Source organism: Cygnus olor, chromosome 6, assembly GCF_009769625.2.
Source record: "Cygnus olor isolate bCygOlo1 chromosome 6, bCygOlo1.pri.v2, whole genome shotgun sequence".
NCBI lineage: Eukaryota > Metazoa > Chordata > Aves > Anseriformes > Anatidae > Cygnus > Cygnus olor.
Window position 1 is genome coordinate 32,445,559 of NC_049174.1, and position 21,508 is coordinate 32,467,066.

The window sequence follows — 21,508 nt, forward strand, 5'->3', positions numbered from 1 at the left end:
TCCCCGCCCGGCCCGGCGAGCCCAAGATGGCCGACCCGCCCCTCCCTCCTCCCGCGGCGGCAGCGGCGGGCGCGACAACCCCAGCCCTCCCGCTCTGACGTCTGATCTCGCGGCCTCGCCGTTGCGCGGCGAGGAGAAGTGGAGCGGGCGGGAGGTGTTTTGTTTGTTTGTTTGTTTTTTTTTTCATTCTATCTCTCTTTTTTAAAATATATATTTTTTTAATTTATTTTTTTTGTACAGTCACCCACCCCCCGGCCGTCTGAAGGTTCTCCTCAAAGGACAGCATAAGGCCTCCTGTTGAGTCCCCAGCGGAAATAGTATTTTAACACCGAAACCCTGACAAAAGGCAGCATGGTGTTAAAAATGATGAGGGGATGGCTTCCTGCAGGCACTGCTACTGAGGGCCATGGGTGGCTGTCCCTGCAGCAGCACTGACAGACTTCTCCAGGAAAACCGCCACCAAAGGGCAAATACAGAAGTCGATGCTACTTGTTCTGCTTTTTGGTGTTTCCAGAGGCACCACAGAAGATACTAGGTGGCTGCCTGCAGCCCTGTTAGCACGCAAACCTCTCCCTTGGGAAGGTACCAGATGCCTCTCACCCTGCAGCCTGTTTCCCCTCCGCCATCTTGAAGCCCTCGAGCGTCTTCTCAGCCACAGACGTCCATGGGAGTGTTGACCTGAGGTCTCATTCCTGCTCTGCTGCCCACCTTTAAGACCTCTGTGCTACAATCTCACGTAATCAGAGCCAGAAGCATAGATTCTGCCGCAGATATTTGTCCCAGAAAAAAATCCAATGGGATCAATGGTGTCCATTGCTTCTTGGGTTTGACCATAACCCCTTTGCCTGGGACACTGTAGCTTTGAACAGGCCAGGAGGCCATTTCTGATTTAGGATAATAAATTGCTCACAGTTCCTTATATGAGAGGCACCATGCTGCTATTTTCTGCTGAGCATAACTATAGTACGTGGCTTATTAGCATTACCCCTCCCAGCCTTTCATACACAGCAACGTGGGAAGCCATGCTCTTCCCACTTCTGTTACCCTCTCTTTCCTGTAGCAAAAGCACGTAAACCTTCAAATAAGAACAGGTCATACCCTTGCCCACAACAGAGCAAATGAGATGACAGAAAAGAGATGAATAGGTAAATCAAATCAATGTACACTCGAACTACAAGACTAAAAATTAGCTGTCAGCTGGAAATGACGATAAATAATGAGGGTTGGCTGTGCAGTTGACCCTACTCCCACACTCCTTTTGAAGAATTTTTAATCCCAAAAGGGGCAAGGATGCACCCTGTTGGGGTTTTGGTTTCAGATGGAAAAAAATAAAAACTGTTCAAGGGGTCACTATTTTCCTTCTCTTCCCACCTTTCACAGTCCTTCAGGCTTTGAAGAAGACTGCTGTGTCTACCAGATCTGGCCCAATTCTTGCCCCATGGTATACTGTAGCCACACATTTTTTGTTTGCTGTCAAAGTATTTTAATATTTTTGCTATTCTTGTATTGTGGCTTTCAGGTATTTTTAGCTTGCTGCTACAGCCGTGGCAATGTGGAGATGTGGGTTTGATGTTGTAATCTGATGTCACAACCAAGACATATTTGGTTGCCCATCCAGAGGAGTAGTGTCAGGGCTCAGAGTGCACTAATTGGCCTTAATGGCATTAATCTGCCTCACCTGGGGTTTCTACTCCACACTCCCTGCCCTGAGCACAGGAGCCACATTGAAGCCCTGGGCTCTTAGCCCTTGTTTGAGTTATGGTGCAATGTGTGTGGTTCCAGTCTGACTTCCTGGCCCAGTCTTGGGCCTACTTCATCCCTACAGACCTCCCTGTTGGTCACCGGGCTGTGTCTGATGTTGTTTTCCGTTATTGTCACCGTTTCCTGGTTTGCAGTCTGATCTTCTGGATTGACTTTGGACCTGTTTCACCCTGTCTCGTGAACTTGTCTGATGATGTGGACTCTTGTTTCAACCTGGTCACTATCTTTGGTTCTGCCCAACTCGCCTCACTTAGGTGCTGCAGGACGTGCTCTAGCTGTTACTGCACCTGGCTCCATGTCCCTCAGGGAAATCACCAACCCTCAGTGCATTCTTTTAGTGGTCTTGCTTCCTTGTTCAAGCATTGGTACTTCTCACTTTGATGAGTTATCTTTGAATAAGGACAGCCTTGTTTCTTGAGTTGGCTCTGTTGTAGGGTTAGACAAAGGTCAGGGCCAGTGCAAAGGGAAGGGCTAAGTACATGCCCTTCAGGTTGAGATTGGAGGGCACAAAAACATCCCTTCATGTAGCAGCTAGACCAGTTCAGTTGTGAAGTCAAGCTACCATCTGGCTTCTGTGGGCTGCTAGAGTTTCCTGAGGAACACAGGCAAGGAATGGAGATACTCAGAACATTAACATTTTTATTTTAATATCAAAGTAAATTATGAATAGAACATAATGAGTCAGTTTGCAGATAATGAAAGGGATTTCTGAAGAATATTCTGTGGGCTGTGAGCTATCCTCTGCTAGAATGTGAAAGATGAATATCTGACAGATTTTCAGAGAAAGTGCAAATAGTCCCTTTCTAATGCATATGCCCATGTATGTGTACATAAGTACATATTTATCTAAAATAAATACAGCTAGTATATAAAGTACCATGTGGACTTTTCACTTTCTTCTTGGTTTTATCACCTGGTATTCAGGGTTATACATGCACTAATACAACTGCTACATCTGACAGCTGGAGCCCTGGAGTGAGAGAGCAGCTGAGTGCTCCAGTTGCAGGAGTTCACGTAACCCCAAAAAGGAGAATGAGACAGGGGCCAAAAAGATGTGACATGTAGAAAGCATAGAGATGGCAGTTCTTGTCTTTGTTGTACAGCTTGAGACCAAGGCACAGAAGGGCTGAGCACTGCCTAGTTAGCATGCCTAGCTGTAGTTTTGGTTTTGGACTGTGTAATTGTTAGTGTGCCATGGCTGACTATAATTTATTACCTAATATTTCCAAATGATACTCTAGCTAAACTTTGATAGTAAAGTCAGAAGACAGAGGTAGTAGAACTGCTCTAAAAGTATGCTGATGACTTTTTGCTGACAGAAGAACCTATATTCATACTATATCTATATTCGTCACTATAAAACTTTAAATCAAACACACAAGCACTCACTGTAATGCACTTTACCAAAAATATCCCATGGCTGGATTTTTTTTCACCTTGTCAATATGAGCATTTTCTCTGAACTTGCAGGACACAGGGTGAAAAAAAAAAATACTACAGTTCATACAGAAAGTGAAACAAATCTGGTAGCTCCATTAGTGATCTCTTGTTATCAGTTGTGCTCTTCCTGAGTCTGTTTTAAGAATGATATTGAAAAAGAGCATGGCTGTTGCTTTTTTTTTTTTTTTTTTTTTTTTTTTTTTTTTTTTTTACTAAATTACTGTGGCATTTACAATTGAGAAAACAAAGACTAGGACTTTTTTCAATATTGAGGTGCCAAGCCAATCGATGTTTTGCAAGGGAAGGAGTTGAAAGACTAAAGTCTCTGGCCATGAGCTCTCAAGTTTCATTTTATTAGTCTTTCCAGATGTGGCTCTTCAGGTGGCTGTGGACCAAGACCCCAGTCCAATAAACTAAAGGTGCAAGATTTCTCTCTAAGTAATATTATCCCACCTCATTGTACCACAAACATTTTTGCTGTACCGCTCATCAAAATTCAAATACATCAATTTAAATTTCAATACTGATTCCTTTACAGACCCTTTGTAGTTTCATGCATTGGTACCTCAATTATCTTTGTAGATATTTTTACTGTAGGAGTCTTGTGCTCAAATTACAAAACTGAGCCTATAAAGCTAAAACTCAGCTAGACCCAGCAGGATTGCAGTGATGAATAATATACTTCAAAACTTTCTTGCATTTAAATGTTTTCCAGCCCTTATTTATTTCTTCAGTACAGGAGCAGTAGGAAAGGACATTTTGTCTCTTTGCATGCTATAATTTTCTGAATCTTTTCATCCTATTTTGGCCAAAAGTCCGTTCCAAACATATGCAAAGCTTTTAGCTGTTTCAGGGTGTACCACAAATAGATTTTTTTAATGTGTAGAGGCAATGTCTTAGTATGTTCTCAATCTCTCCAAAGGAATTGGAGTAAAACCCCAAATTGTTTTTATCTGGCACTGTCCTGTATAGCAGCCTTAATTCAGCAGTATCATCATCCTATGATGCACAATTGTTCAGCTTTTATAAGCACGGTTGGATTGCATGTGACCTTTTCTTGAATATCCATGATAAGAGAAATAATTATAATTGGAGAGCATACTCCTTGTGTTGCTTTTAGGCAGTTTACAATGTAAATAGAGAACAAGAGAATGCAGATGAATACAAATGCATAAGGAATGAAAAGAGAAAAGTTGAGAAGTAAATTGTTCCTATTAGTCAACAAGTAAACACAGGAACAATCTAACAGTTTGACTCGGAGGTAATTTTCAGACAACCTTCTGCAATTTTATATTACACACACAAAAAAAAAAAAAGTCTTTGGACCCCAATCTTTTGCATGAAGTGGGTACGACTTAGTAGCTCTGGCAGCATTAGATATTGAAATTTTGCAAGTCCTTCAGCTTGGAGAAATGCAGACCTAGACAAAAGCAGTACAGATCACGTACTGAACTTAGTGGGAAGCTTTTCAGCATCCTGCTCATTCTGGATCATTTTCATGCAGGTAATGGCCTGCCCTTGTGCATGCAGAAAGAGCAACTCTGTGATTTCACATATAGATTAAGGCCCAGGAAGCACACTGAAGTGCAAGGAACAAGAAGAAACAAAAGGAACTAAAGTCGCAGGGGTGCAGCAATTTTGGAAATGCCCAGGAGAGTATGATTAAAACAAGCTGAGAATCTGAGCTTGCCCAGGTCAGCGTGTTGCCACTTAAACTGGTATAAATTGAACTTAAAAGGTGGGTTAATTTCCAGTACATCACACTGAACATACCTTAAGGCCAGGAATGACTGACAATAAAAGCTAGAGAAACAACCAAGGTAAATCAGGTCTCAGTTGTCCATTAGACAATATTCACTTTATTGCATGCATTTCTTATGAAGTACATTGCTTAATAATTTATCCATCATGTTCTGAATATTTTAATATACGTAAGTTTTAGCAATTGTTGGTGGACTAATACAGAGAGCTAAACAAGAAAACTCTTTACCGTGATATTTGACATATGTAGATCTCTTCCAGGAAGGGCCACAAGCAAAATTACAATGTTACTGGTTGATTTTGGCATAGCTATAGTAGCAGCCATATGGGAGACATGTAATTTCATGGAGCTGCACATGGTGAAGTCATGGCAAATTATCAGGATCTCATTTGGTGTGGCTGCTCTCCAAGATTTCTGACTTAGATGAACTAAAAACATTAACTTTCAAAATATATTTAGTCCAATGATATTTTTTCAAAATAATGAACAGGAAAAAAAGCCTATGGTCCTTTATACACTGAAACAAGTAAGGAGTGAGAGAAACTTACAAACAGGAGCCTGTTTATACCCCTTGATTATTATGGTGATGACACCACTACTGCCTATTGTATTTGCTAGGAATAGCAACAAAATGTGCATCAAAAAATAAACCAGAAAATACAAAGGAAGAAGTAGACTGAAAATGTGATGACTTAAATAGAAACTCAGTTTTCTGGACAGAGCCAAAATCTGCAAAAGTCACGCTATCTGGAGAAACACTGAATTCCTGTTAAACCTTGCTTTTGCATTCAGAAATACTTGTCTGTATGCTACTATTCTGTGATTTCTCGTAACAAGTATGTCTTGTTCCTTTACAAAAGTTTGTGTGAGGGCATTAGCGGAGTGATGCAGCAGTATTCCCAGCCCAGCCAAATGCCATCTGATTCTCTGTCTTTGTATTGTACCCGTACTGCACAGACTCCACACGCTCACACCTGGGAGATGAGGAATAAAAGCACATAGCTTGGCCATGGTCAGGAAATCTGTGCTTTCTTATGTAATAGAGCTGTTCTTACATGTTCCGAGTTGTATCTACTTTCTTGGCTGGAACAAATTTGCATTACTACCTTCTTCATAAGACTTCTAGATAGTACACACTTAAGAGAAAACTTCAAGCAATCACAGTTGAAGAATCCACTTGCCTTAGTGGATGTATGGAAGGCATCAACTTCCATGTTCACCATGTCATGAAAAATTGATTCAACTAAAACTCATAACTTGCAAACATGTAAAACACCGTTTTTAACTTAGTGTTTTTTCTTATTATTTAAAAATGTCAGTCATGCTAAATCACACCAGTAAGTCTGAAGTTTAGCAGGCACTGCAGGTATCTGTAACCACTGAGATTTCCAGCAAAGCAAAGAAGCTCACTGGAGTAAAACCAAGCCTTGAAGAAGTGACAAGTACAATTGCAAGAGAAGTGCCAGATCACAGATTCTTAGAACACAGGAAATAAATATCCAAGAGAACCACCTCAGAAATGCAGGAGCATGATGATTCATAGAGCATGCAATGATGCCATGGCTTTTTGAGCAAAAGCCCTGCTGTGACAAGCCTTTAGAGTTACTCAAACATTTGAAGCTGCAAGCAATTGAATCTATGATAGGTAAACAAGTTAGTCTCTGTTCTGAAACACTTGTTCAGACTTTAAGAGATGTTCACCAACTTTTGAGAAGGTTTTGCTGCCAATATTTGACCTCCCATTCTAAATTGCTTTTCATAAGAGGATGCTTTAGAAACACTCACATTGTACCTTTTGGGCATTTTTCCTTGTTTTGTGGCTTTTGAAAAAAAATATGCTCTTCAGTTGATCCAAACTACTGACCCGTCAGATTAGCTTTTAGAAGAAAAAAAAATTAAAGACCACAAATATCCTTGTAGTGTCATGTTATTCATTTTGTATTTAGTTCAAGAAACTAGGGGAGGAGACTTTGGAGCTCACATAGACAGATGCCCTTCTCTGGATCAAGCAGAGTGCTAGTGAAAAATGGTACCAGCCTTTCCAATCGGCTGGATATTATAGCATCCACAGTTCTATTGGCTAAGCCATGAATAAGTACTCCCTAATTTGCTTCAGACAAAATGAGACGTAACTAAAAATATCCTCTCTGATGGGTTAAATAATGTGTCTGCTTCCTCTCTAGCAGAATAGGGAATGCTCTCTCCAACAGAGCTGGGGGCATGCAGCATCTTTTTCAATTATCACAACTATGTGGAGCCCAAGTTTGACTATTAGTCAAGTAGGTCAACAGTGGAAACCTTTCAAAAACACTGTGTTCCTTACAAAATAAATCTATTTCTAGTGACAATGCTGCATGCGTAAAAGTGGAAAAAATTTCAAGGCACTATTTCTGAATGCTCAGTACCTCTACAATAGGTTTATTCAGTCTATTTGGTAATACATAGAGAAAGAAACTCTTAACACACTTCTGTGAACTTGACATTTCTTGCTTGTCCTGCTGAAAGACTGCAGGAAATTTTCCAAAAATAATACTTTAATCAAACATAAAAAATAATAAAAGTTGATTTGCAGTTCTACAATGTTGTGTTAGATATCATCAGGATTTTAAGGATGTCTTTGAAGAAGACCACAGAAAATTTGTGAGAATGTGCTCGTGTGTAGTATCTTAAACATAACAAAACCAACAAGCATTTTATCCAAGTGTTTCACTCACTCTGCTGCTTTTGAAAAACTGTATTAAGCAAATACTGTGGCAAATGTTATTAATGAATGTGTTAAGTGAATGTGAAATTATAATGAATGTGTTAAGTTGGGCAACATTTTATAGACAAACAGGTAACATGAATTGTGTTAGCCCTTACTGCAAGAACGAGGACATTAGAATGGTTATTTGGAGCACTGCATGCTTTTTCAAGTTGGTGTGCTAGCTTGAAAGCCTGACAACTTGAAAGCCAGCTAGCTTAACCTTTAATGACAAAATGTTTTGAAACCTTACTATCTGAAGACAATGCACTGGCAAAGCCCAAAATCCATAGCACTGTCAGTGCAGTTTTTCATCTGATAAACTTTTGGTTTTGGTGTAACTTAAGAGTCTGCACTGAAAAGACTATAGCTACTTTTTACTTTATAGGATGTGAAAAACAGAAACTTTCCTGGATTTCCCTGTGGAATAACTTCCAGTTTAATCCCTTTGCATGTTCTACATACAGAACCTACATACACAGTATGCCTCCCATGGCAATACTGCGAGAATCAGTACAGAACATTTGTTCCTTTGCTTTAGGCCCTTTTTATGAGAATGCCTGACTTATCTTGAATATCATGCATGCCCAGCAAGGGATCAGTTAACTATTAGCATATTGGGCAATACTTCAATTCACTTTCAATCGTACCTTATGTTGCAATTAGCCTCAGTGAATCACTGTGATTATTCATACAGGAATGTACAAAAACACAAATATCAAAATCTGTTCTATGTTCTCTTCAACATACAGGGTTAGATTATATGCAAACCACATAGCATTGTGCTAAGGAAACGGCCTGGCTTGACTTTTAGAAAGTTGCTTTTCTGGGAATATTCAGTGTAAGAAAAAATCACATTCAACTCCCCATCAAGAAACACTTTTTTTTTCTGTTTGAATCTCCAGACAGAGCAGGTACCCACACATGCACTTCAGCTCGCTTTTGGTATTCTTGCCAACACGTGTGAAGGTTACGCATGCAGTCCCTTCCTACGCTTTTTTATTTTTCTCAATAGCATGGTGAATGTGGGATTCAGAGCACTTCTGAAGGCTTACTTTCCATTTACTTTTTGTTTTGCTTGGATAGGCTTCCAAATGGTCTTTTAAATTGCCTTTTCTAACAAATTAATTATGATCACAATTTATCAACTGAAAATAATTGAGTAATAGCAATTTAGTAGTATTTCCAGTTTGGGAAATCCCATTACCAAAAATAATAACAATAATAATAAGCCTGTAAGAGTAAAGAGACTCAAGTAAGTGACAACAACTATGCCAGGCAAGTTGTTTTACTAGTCTGTAATCTCATTAGTAGATAATATTTGCAAGTGATGTTCAGTAGGAAGCAGAAAAGGCTCTGGAGTCCAGTTCATTTTCTAAAGCTATTAAAAGCAATACCTGATAAAAAGCTACATTGCAAAAATATTTGTGGGTTTTGCTTCCAAGACATCTGCAGCATAACATTTTTCCTTTAAGTACTGGTAGTTTTCATACTAATGAGCATACATTTTATTGCAAATAATACATTTCTAAGCACTGAAGTCTTACAGCTTTGTCATATGATGGAACAGGTAATAGTAACCATATAACAGCTCAGCAAGGGTCAAAAATATGAAACGTTAGTAAATATATAAAAGAAGACTGAGAGCAAAGTGGAAATCATAATTATCATAGTCTAACACAAAATATGCCCTGAATTTGATGTTTTAATTTCAGTATCTCAGAAATTGGATCAGAAGTCTGGGAAGGCAGCAAAGGTAGTTGAGCAATAGAACCATTGCCTCAAGCAGTGGTGGTTTCATGCAAAGCGAGACTTGGGATGTGAGGACACATCAAGGACAGCTGAGGATGACTATGATGACTTTAAAACACAAATGGTGCAAAGAAGGTGAAGTGGAACAACTAGTAGAAGCTATGCAATAAGATTATTAACCAGTGGGCTAAGAAAGCAAAACAAAGCGTTTTCTTTTACACTGAGAAACTACCTAAATAAATCCTTAGCAGTTAATGTTTTACAGTACAACTGGGTTTAACAAAGGAATTAGACAAGTTCATAGGTCCATCAGGGGCTATTAAATATGTTGGCTGAATTACAGACTTCCAGATAAGGATGCTGTAAACCATTTATTTCTAAAACCCACAAGGATGTTCCATAGAAACAACAACTGTGTAATTGCCCCATTTCCAATACCCTTTTCCCAGGTATCCATTACCAGTTGTCATAGAGACCTGATTCTGAGGTAGATGGATTTTTGGTCTAACCCAATAGAATAGTGCAAACACTCTGCTGTGTTCTCTACCAAGTCTAGCCCTGCACACCTGGACTGCGTCCTTCCCCCAGGGAGAAAAGAAATTGATCGAAACTAAGTTTTTCAGTTTAAATTTTAATATAATTTCTTCTGCTGCTTAGTCCTTTACATCTTATTCATCAAAGATCTGATCCAAATCCTTCTGAAGAAAGCATTTATCTAAAATAAACAGATAAAATTTCTTTTGTAAAGTTCTAATGTGAGACTTACTGAAGTATTTTATTTCCTTTTTGGGATCTGATCAATTTCATCCAAATCAGCTATTACGTTCTTGTAAGTAGAACATGCAAGAGCAGAAACTAAATTCTAATTCTCTTTATAAATGCAATTTAGCAGGTCTGTAAAATAAAATCGAAGATATTTTCTCTTATGAAAATATTACAGTGCAGCTGGGAAGTAGATATAATTTTGCCTTGCCTATAAATGTGCTATTTATGTAACTGTAAAATATTCACCACAACAGATATAAATATGCAATATATGTATACTGGCAATATACTTAGAGTTTTATTACATGGGATTACTCAAACTAATTCTAAAAGGAACAGTAAAAAAAGGGGAAATCATAGTAGTTTCTTTCGGAGAAGACACAAGATCATCATGTGTACTTGTACAATAGGAAGCAAATTACTTAGTCAAGAGCTAAAAATATGAGTCCTGTGATATTTCTAAGTGTAAAAAATGCACGCCTGTGGGTTTCTTACAATGTTGACCCATTTTTATTCAAATGCCTCAAGAACCACAGCCTAAGTGCCTCATCATGTGATGAAGAAATGTCTGGCACTCCACCTTAAGATCTGCAGTTTGCTTGCCTCAGTCAAAATGTTTAAAACCAAAACAATACCAGCTTGGATTTAGCTGTGTTGCTGCCCTGAGGTGCGAACTCCATAGCCTCATAAAGAAGAAAACTAGCATACAAGGGAGGACATATGAAGCTACGCTCAGAAAGACAGTTTCAATTCATCATTGGGATTTCATATCCTTTCCACTAAGAGACTGAGAAGAAAATACATAAAATTGGTGCATCTCCAGATATTTTGCCGTCCCTTGCACCAGTCCCTCCACTTTCCAGGTACAACAAACTGAGCTGAGCTTTATTATGCTAGGCCTTCCTTCAAAGGTGAGGTCACTTTTTCCAGAGTTTTTCTTCCACTGCATGATCAGGTAGGACAGAAAACATTGGGAATCTGCACTTTTTGTGTTGCTGTGGGTGCTCTCTCTGTTCACATCAACGTATGCAGCTTGATTTTAGTAAATTATAGAACAATTAGTTCATTTTAATATGTTGTGCATAAAAATTTCAAATTTTTTTTTAGTGAAAGCACCATTAGTTATAAAAAGTTGTTATGTGTAGTCTCTCTGTCAGTGCTGTAGTCATAACTTCTTGGCTGTCTTCTCAGGTTTTGCCACATATTAACTAGGTGACCTTGGATAAGCCATGGAAGTTTACCAAGTTCCAGTATAAATACTTAGAGGAAGGATGTGCAAGATCAAAATAAAATTAGATGCTGTGAGATGCGTACACACTTTCATAATTACATTTTATATTATTTTCAGCTCCTCCAAATTCCACAGAAAGCACTATTTCTAGAGAACTGTTTTTTTTTTTTTTCCCTACAGCTTTAACTAATTAATTTTATCTATAATCTCTTTTGAAAGTTGTGAAGTCAAAATTTAATAATGAAAGCACCATTCTGCATATTTTGTCTTGAAGGCAGAAGACAGTAAGGACTGAAGCACAACATATCAATACAGTATCAGTTATATATTCAATATTTTTTTTTTGAAATAAAAAGTTTAAACCAAGAGCATAATTCACTGCATTCCCTGTATTGTTTAAGCTATAAATGCTTCAAGGCAGGTACTGTTTACCATACTACTTCTAACAGTTTTATGTGGCATCAAACTTGTTGGATGTCTCTTAGTGCTACCACATGCAAATAAAAATACAGCTATATTAAGAAATGAAGACTCACTAAAAGAAAAAAAAGTTTAATTAGGACTATAATTTCTTAGTTCTTTTCCTATTAAGAAGCAGCTTTTCTTTGCATCATCAACAGCTTATGCATCTCAAATGTAACGTAACACTTTGTCTATCCAGTTTCACTTTTTTATTCTGTTAAAACTGTGTTGATAGCAAAGTAGCAATCTATTTTGAGAATTTAATTAGTTGCCGCTACTTCCTTGTCCTCTGAGATTTTGTATCGCAGGCTGCAGAGATCTATGTCTTCATGAAACAAAGCTTCTGCCACCTCAGTGTATTTCAGGACATTTCTCAAGGGCCTCGCTCACTGTTTTTTTTTTTCTTTCTTTCTTTCCTCTTTTTGACGTACTAGTTTCAAGCTCCCTCCCACTTCTCCAATCTAGTTCTTTAGCTTGTGCTGTTCCTGCGTGCGTTGCTTTGGTTTTGACCTGCTTATCTCCCTCCGGTACCTCACTGTTTGGAAGAGACCGCATAAATGCTGGACGATGACTTCTAACCGAAGGAAATTCTCTTCCATCGAGGCTGTTCTGTCCCATTTTTGTTCTGGGAGCAGGCTGTATGGTTCTGCTGAAGCCCGCAGCCGCCGTGCTCTGCACAACCTGGCACGGCGCTTCCCAGCCACAGGGGGGTGACCGATGCTTCTGAAGAAACAACTAAAACCCCCGTTCTACCACCCCTCCTCCCAAGCCCAAGAAATCTGGGTGTAGCGAAACGGCAAGGTTTCAAAGCTGTTTATTTATAATTATTTAGCATGCTAATGGAGCTAGCCCGGCCGGCGAGGCAGGGCTCTGCTGAGCACCTCGCAGCCCCTTCCTCCTCCAGACGCCTGCTGAAGGCCTAATGCAGCCCTAGGGCGGCAGTGGGGAGAAAAGGCCCGCAGAGGGCCGCATCGAGAAGCGACAAACCCCCTCGGGCTGCGGGGTGCGAGGGGGAGCCCCGGCGCCGCCATTTCGGGCTGAAGGGCGCTGCTCCCGCCGAGGGGCGCCCGGGCAGGGCTGGCGGGCGGCTGGACGGGGCCGGGAGGCTCGATGGGGTCGGGTAGCTGGACGGGGCCGGGCGGCTGGACGCGGCTGAGAGGCTCGATGCGACCGGGAAGCTCGATGGGGCGGGACGGGGCGGTCGCTCCCGTGCTCGGGGCTGGGCTCGCTCCGCGCCTCCATCTTGAGAGGGAGGGCAGGGGGAGGGCAGCGGGCGGCGCCGCCGCCGCCGGTCGTAGCTGCGGGCCCCCCGGCGGCGCTCAGGTACCTCCGCCGAGGCGGGCAGGGGGCTGCGGCGAGCCCCCCCGAGCGGCTGCGGGCGGTGGGTGGTGAGGGGAGGCGGGCAGCGGAGCCCCCCCGCCCGCTCGGCCCCGCCGCCGGGGGGGTGCCGCGGGCCGGAGGCCTCGCCCGCCCCGTGCCCGAGCCGAGGGGGCCGAGCGGGCGGTGCGCGGCCGTGCCCCGCCGGGAGCCGCCGTTCGTCGCCCCGGGGCTGCTAGGGGCGTCCGGCGGGGGTCGGCCCGGCGGGAGAGGCCCCCTCGGTGGGCTGTAGGGCCGCCTCCGTCCCCGGGTCGTGCGGCCCCTGCTCGGCCCGGCCCGGCCCGGCCGCTGCTGCCGGTGTCCCCGCGGTCTGCGGTGTTTGCTTTGGGAGGGCAGGAAGAGCCCGTCCTTCCTCCTCCGTGAGCCCCAGGCTGTGTTTCTCCCCCCTCGGCTTGCTCAGGGGCTGACTCGCTTCCCGCTCCTCGTTCCTGCGGCTTTCCCGAGAGATAAGCGGGAAGGAAGGGAGGAGAAGCCCCCGTCCGGGCTGTGCACGCCTGTGTCTGGTTTTGGTGGTTTTCCCCGCTTGCCTGGAAGGCTCAGCTTTCAGGTGGCGGTGACATGCGATTCTGAAGGCTGCTGTGCTTGTTCTTATCAGAGGTCTGCGGCTGTTTATCCCGTGACAAAGTGCGATATGTTTAGATCTGGCAGGATTACACGGGTAACCTGTGAAGTAGATGTCACTTGTAATTCTTTGCTGATACTAAATGTATAACTACAGGTGTTTAACAGATGTGTGCTGCTCTGTACATGATAACAGTTAAAGAGCTCTGGCAGCTTGACATTATTTTTTTCATCTCTTTTTATTGGAAGGAAGGAAGAAGCAAGGCAATGTCAGTTTCACTTGTCAGCTTTCACTGCCAACCTGAAGCTACTCGGTAATTCCTGTGGTACTAGCTGCGTGTCCAACAGGGTACAGTCATGCTGGGATGCTGGCAGACTGGACCTGGAGCTCTGTGGTTACGTGCTGGAACAGCTGATAGACACTGCTACGTAGGCAATAGATTAGTATAACGCATTATTCAAAATTCGTGAAAAAAGTTTGCATAAGCTTAGTTTTCATATATAGAAATAGTAAGTACAGAATTAGGAAACATTTTGAAGTGTTCACATTATACCTTAGGTACCAGGATCCAGCTGTACCATAACAGTTTGAAATATTACGTATATTTTCCAGTATGGTCCACTAGCAGATTCCCAAAGTATCTCTTTATGTGAAGTTAAACTCTTTTTTTTTTTTTTTTGGTAGCAAACTTGGTGTGTTCTCTGTGCCTATTTTGGGCTTGTATAACTTTTCATTTAGCTAAGAATGGTGATCTTTACCTGCAGTACCCGATACTGGCATGAAAAACTTGGTTCAGTTTCCTGTTTTTCAGTACTTTGCTTCATTATATTCTGCAGGAAGCTTGCCCTGTGTGAAGATTACAGGGCTTTAAGGGAGCACGATTGTCGTGTTGCATAAGTCTCACCTTACCATCTCTTTTGAAGATTTTTGCTTTTACTATCATCCAGTAATACCTCTTGAAAGTTCAGCGGAGGTCAAACTTGTGTTAGTTGAACATTGCTTTAATGTATATTTCCAGATTTAGAAGGAGGGAATGTCAGCCACTTTACCTTCAGTTTTTTTTTTTTCTGATTAGTCAAAGCAGTGTCTCTGTCTTATCTTGAAAGTAATCAAACACAAAGTGAGAATCACCTGACGGTGACAGTACACATTCAAGGAGGGGGTTGTATCCCAGAACATGTATGATTGGAGCAGCCAGTATAACTGGAAAAACTAAAACTGTTTCTTCTGTGTGCAAGCCCTATCTTGGTATGTTGTCTCTTATATTGTATGTGAAATAATCTTGAGTAAATACAAGGAGGAATTTCAAGTTGACTTGCCCGCACTATAGCTTGTGACTGAGCTTCTCTTCTGGGTCTCTTGTTATTCTTGTTATCAAGTACTTCTTCAGAGGTTTTGTTTTCTTTGTAAAACAGCTTGGGGCAATAATCTTGTGCTGCAATGATTTTTTCAGTTCTTGTAATGATCTCTTCCCTAACCATCAGTAAATCAAGAGTGATTTCATACTTTGTGAACTTCATGTAGTTTTCCTTTTTAGGGTTGAACTTTTGATGTGGAAAAAACGTGATAGTGTGCTCAAGGAAATATTTAGTGCTATAGAAACAAGATTGCACATTAAGTACCAGTAGTGGAGTTATACGTGCTGTCCTAGACATCGCTACTTGCATTTTCAACGTACTAAGAGTTGGACAGGCCTGTTGTGGATTATGTTTGAGAGACCGTTTAAAAACTTTCTTTTTGAGCATCATAAATTAAAGTGGTGGTGACTCAAGTGATCTAGGATACGGTATGTTAAAAAACAAAATACAGCGACGTGACAAGGAATGTTAAGTACTTTCTTTTTTCTTCTGCAGAAGACCTTCATGTAACTGGCTGAAAAATGGTTCTACAAGATGACAACCCCAACTCTAACACTATTGAAATGGTAAATAAAATTAAAAAGACTTTAAAAGATAGCCGTGCTGTTTGCTGAAAATTGTAATGGTATCAAGAAATGCATTTGAAATGAATATTCCCTCAAATGTCTCATTTCAACCAGTATCTTTAAAATTATACCGTGTGGAAACGACATTTTCCTATAACGGAAACAGAAGGTAAACGTAGACTAAAGTGTCTACTAGATTTAATAGGGTGGAATATTTTATTTACTTCTAAACCATCATTTCTATTTCATCCTATATGTCATCTGGTAGCTTAAATTTATCATGGGTTTATGCACTTCATGAATTTAAGTGTTTCATAATGGGGAAGCCATGTTCTTCAAGAGAAAGACCCTTCTCTTGCATGGTTCTCAGTTTAGGTCTCAGATGTAATATTAGTATGCTAAACTATTATCCTGAAATGAACTTATTCTTGCTAATAATCATTGAAAGAAGTTCTGTGCGACCAGCTTCACAAGGTCTACAGCCCACAGCATATCTTGAGGACTGGTAGGGGGTAACATACAGTTCTTGCATGATAACTAAATTTGGGCGTAAATTCTGAACATGGTTACTTGAGTATAGCTAATATGGATTAAGTAGGGATGGAAAATATGCAGCTGAATGGTATCCTTAGCTTAGTGATATTTCGTTTAGTGTGCATGGAGAAAAGAATTTTTAAGCAGCGTTTTTTTCTTTCTGTTTATTTCTGTTAATGTTATATACAATTACTTCTTTTGGGACATAAATTAGGCCTGAACAAACTGCTTGAACTTTTTCTGGATAAATATTTTCTGGTTTAAGTCCTGATTATCTGAGATGCTGATTGTAATCTCCAGTTACATTGATAGCATAAGGAAAATATGACCAGCAGCTGTTTGCATGTGAGGGCACTGAACTAGACAGGCATCAGAATGTACAGTGTGCACATTGTGTATGTGGTATATGAAACAGATAAGCACGTGCCTGTGTCTTCAAAGTGCATCTTCAAAACTGTTTTGACTTGTTTTAGTCATTCAGAAGACTGTATGGTGAAGGGATTGAATTTGCTGGATGCTAAGCAGTGTGTAAATCTTGATGAGTTCAGTGGGGGCTGAATTATAAACTTACGTGATCTATCTTTATAGTCTCCCTCTTAATCTAATTTAAAATAAATGAGAAGCATCAGTTAAACTCTTGTAGGAGGTAAAAGTTAATAAACTTAAGCTTGGCAAGCTTGAGAGGTAATCAAAGGCAAAATTTCAGCTAAACATTTAGTGCTGCCCTTACTGCTACCTCTTCTTATACACAGTAATTTGTTACTTACTAATATGGGGTGTACATATATATATATATAGGGTATATGATACCGAGCATCCCTATATAATGATGAGCAACATATAAAATTATGTTTCCGTGAATAAGAAAAGAAAAAACTTTCCAGCACTTCCGAGCAATAAAACTTGCAGCTTTATTATTCTTGTTTGTCAGTTCCAGTTTGGTTGTGCATCCTTTTGTTGCGCATCATATATTTGCTAATGTCTGGATTTGCATATGGTTAGATATTAGATGGGCTCCTGGTTTGTATAGTATAACGCTTTCCCTCAATCCCTAACATATTATGGTTCTTTTTCTATATAACAATTAAAAAAAAAAGTGTTAATAATAATACTGTATCAAAGCAAGGAAAGATGATGCACTTACACCAGAAATAATGTGGAAGTGTGCCATCTGTCTAGGTTTTTTAAAAGGCTGAAAAGCCTATATGCTCTTCCACTGCTTTCCTAATTCTAACACTTCAATTTTTGCTTAGGAACGTAGGCTTGAGAAACAAGATCTTTCACTGCCTTGCTTATAAAATTAGAACTAAATATTGTCATCTTCTTCCTTCTCATGTGAGCCTCTTGCATTCAGTTAATAAGGAAGGGACAATGTTCTTTGAAATAAAGATGGTAAATGATCCTGTTTTCATGCAATTCAGTGTTGTCCTCCCAGCATTTTTTATGCGGACCAATTGTTGAGGTTCTATATTTGTATATCTCTAATATCTAGGACTTGAGCTGCAGTAGATGCTTGTTGAACTTGCAATTTTAGAAAATATTTTGTGAAGCTAATTGTATAATATATGCACACATTTTTCAAAATTTTGTCTTTCTTTTTAGGAGACTATCTTCACTGTGACGTGATGTGTGAAGTTTGTTAGCATTTTTTTGTTTGTTTTTTACACTTATTGTGGAAGGTATGTATGCGAAAAGTAAAGCTTATTCTTTCTATGTTCTTTTTTTATTGTAGTTTATTGCTCTCAATGTGCAGAAGCCAAATATAAAGAAATGTGTGGAATTGTTATTTCATTGCAAGTTTGGAAATACCAGTGATTTGTCAGTAAGTTGGATAATGTGGCTGTCTAAAAATTCCCAAAATACTAGTTTCTATCTGTCTTTGCATTCTGTGTGACGTTTTGCAGGTTTTAATTCTATCCTAAAACTTTTTATGTAACATTCAGTAGGGTTCTGCTGTTCTTTTTTATTTGTCTTTTGATAAATTGTGGGTGAGGTATGAAAAATCAGGTACTAAAAAGGACATTGTCCTAATGAAAGAAATGCAAATTATAAAACAATGTTATAGACACTTTAGTACTGTCACTTAACCATTTTTTAGTCATCTAGTAGCTTGAAGATGCATCTTGCTACATGATCAAGAGTTGGTAGTCACCTTTTCTTGTTAAGCTTTTTTTTCTTGTTATGGGAGAATGATGCAGAGTGATTTATTAGGCACCCAAAAATGTTAAACAGATACCTTGCAAATCAGATGAGCAGGCAGTAGCTGCTATTGCTTAACATATTAAACCCCTCAATTTTGAGGTGTAAATATGTGCTTTTTAATTTGAATTTTAAAATCTACGTATAGGTAGAAAAGAAATGGTGTAACATGTACTTATGCTCCGAATAGCTTCATATGTAACCTCTAATCTGCAGAGTACAAGGAATTTTATTGTCCTTTACTTCACTCCCACTGAAGGATCCTCATGCTAGGAATTTGTAGGAGTCTAACGCAGCCAGGTTGGATACGATGTTCAGCAGCTACAGAATACACAGTCTCTGCACAGACTATACGTGCTGTATGCTTTGATGCAGTTTGTGGTGCAAACAGAAGAGCTAGTTGTGCAAGCACGTCATGTAGAGATTTCAAGTCCACTAGGCAACTGTTGTTCCTTCCTGTTTCCAGCTACCTCTCCCCTTCCTACCCACAGCACATAAGCGGTGAAGGGCTGGAGTAGTTTCCACTTCTGCTATACCTTACCACTGTTATTTTGTCACCTGGTAGCCTGACAAGGAATGAGACTTTTCTTCTAGCTCCTTTGGAACTTCTTTATGCTCAGCTTCCATTTTGGCTGCATGTTATGAAAACGTGGGTGATCTGTAGGCTGCATATAATAAAATGTAATACAATGCCTTGTAGGCTATTAGTCATAATAAAATGGAGGCAAAGTTGGTAGAGCTTAGTACATAGTATCTATTAAACTAATTCTTAACTCAAAAAACTCACAAGCTTTCAGGTACCAAAATGTTTCTGTTCAGTTACTTGGGTTTAAAATAATATACCTATTTATTTTCTCTCTGAAAACAAATGTTTTCTTCTTTATTCTGTATTGCATAAAAACTGCAGTTCCTTGCTGAATCTTTCATAATGTTGCTCCTATCTACTTACAGACTTTTGCTTTCTTTTGTCAACCCCACCATTTTATCAGAAAAGCAGAATAATTATCCAGAAGTAATGCCCACACATGGAATATATGAGCATAGAACTAGTGGTGTAATTATACTTCAGGAACTCTGATGATTTTTTTTTTCTTTGGAAAGAAGCCGTTTGAGAAATGGAGAAAGAAAAAGTGTCTAGATTTGAATGTGGCAGAGAGTATGTAGCAAAGGAGAGGCATGAGGCAAACAAAGGTGAGAAACAGTGCAGCGGTCTGAAAAGCACTTGTGCACATGTAAACATGTAAATAATTAATCTGAAGAATAGGCTAGTCTGAAGGAAAAACCCTGTAGCTTCCTTGCTGAAGATATTGTGGCACTGTCTCCTTCATAAAAAAATGTTCAAGTAATGAAAAGGCAGTGAGTGAGGATATGTTGACATGTGGAATAAACAAAGTGTAGTGTAGTTTAAAGTCATATAACTTTATTAGCAAAGCAGTTCACCTCTCTTTATTGGAAGAGTCAGGATTTGCTCCATAAAGGTGAATTAGTTCTCAGTTCCTTGAGTTCTTTCAAAGATAGTGAGTTAGGTTTTTATGTTGATAAATAGCAGGGTATGCTATATATTCTGTAGCAAATCAACTCTTAATGCATTTTCTTAAAATAGACCTAAAATAAGATAATGTTAATCATAGGACTACCATGTGCGTATCTCACAGAGTTTCATTAGGAAGTATTTGAAAGAGTCTACTATAAGTGGACAGAGGTATGGGATGTCCATCTCTGACACATACCTGAACTTGTGTTTGAAGCTTTTAATCATAAAGTTGAAGGTTTTCCGAAGTTTGGGTCTTATAATCAGCAGTCATTAAGCTGTATCTCAAATCTGAATCTTCTACTAGCATTAGTGAACATAAGAGTGCATGTAGGTCTGGCGTGTTCATGATTAGCACTTGAGTTACAACACAACCATTGTTTTTAAAAGCTCCTCTGTCTTTGTTTTTATTTTTTATTTTTATTATTTTTTTGGAAGTACTTTATTGATCTCCTAATGTTTACTGAAAATACTGAAATTAATACTTAATTTAATGCAAGTTGTACAAAGTCAAGCCTTCTAAAGTCAGGATGTGCCACTTCTTTGGCCAACCCAAACAAAAGCACTTCTGTTCTCATGTTTATTCTGTGATTTGAATAAAACAGAAGTACTCTGCCTACTGAGAGAAAAGGAGAGCAGGTTGGTCTACGCACTGCTATAGTGCTCATCTCCTGCATACATTTTCTCTTCAGAATTTTCTGTTGAGCAGGAGTAGGAGTATACTCCTAATCTTTCAGTACAAAAAAAAAAAAAAAAAAAAAAAGCAGTTGAGTAAAACATTTAAACTGAGCTGGGCTTTTCTGGTAACTCACTAGAATTGCTTTAATTGAGACCTTTCTATTAATACCTTGGACAAAGATTTCTAAGGTCCATGAAAAGGCTAATAGGCTTGTGTCTGTCAAAATCTGAACTTTTTATGTTGTGATTTCTGGGAAGTCTGTATGGCTTTCATAAAGCTGTACTAGATGACAAGCCTAAACTTTGTGGCTGTAGTTTTGACTTCTCAGCATATGAAGTGTTTATAAGTGATTATTCCTATGTGTAACATAGCAGGGGCACGGTCAAAATCATAATCAAAATGTTTGTGCTTTTTTATCTTAACCAGGCAAATCTTTCTGTTGTGTATATGCTTACTGTTAGTTTGAAAGTTTTTCACTAGAATTGGTGCATGCCTGTACCTCATGAATTATGTATATATATATTAAAAACAAGTTATAAAATAATATATAAAAACAGTTCAAGTACATGTGTAATCTGTTTTTTTAAGCTTAAAAGTAGGTATTTTTTTCACATTTTACATGTGGAGGGATCATAATTTACTAAAATGTGTTGCCATATCTTCAGAAATGTTTGAAGAATCCTAAAGTTTCTGACTACTGTTAGTTGAATTGTATTTGACATAACATGCCAAACTAATTCCTACTGTAAGCTTAGAGTATCTGAATTTACAGAAGTGCAGTGGTTT

At 39.6% G+C, this 21,508-nt stretch overlaps 1 protein-coding gene across 2 annotated transcripts in view; it reads left to right on the forward strand.

Moving 5' to 3' along the window:
* The first annotated feature begins 12,237 nt into the window (after positions 1-12,237).
* SLC35F5 (solute carrier family 35 member F5) overlaps positions 12,238-21,508 on the forward strand; it is a 31,145-nt gene continuing 21,874 nt past the window's right edge. Inside the window, exons 1-3 of one of the 2 annotated variants that reach the window (XM_040562269.1) lie at positions 12,238-13,239; positions 15,709-15,779; positions 17,916-17,992. The gene's annotated coding sequence lies outside the window, so the exon portion shown is untranslated. Of the gene's footprint in view, positions 13,240-15,708; positions 15,780-17,915; positions 17,993-18,063; positions 18,136-21,508 lie in introns of those variants that run through there. The other variant, XM_040562270.1, reaches the window with a different exon arrangement.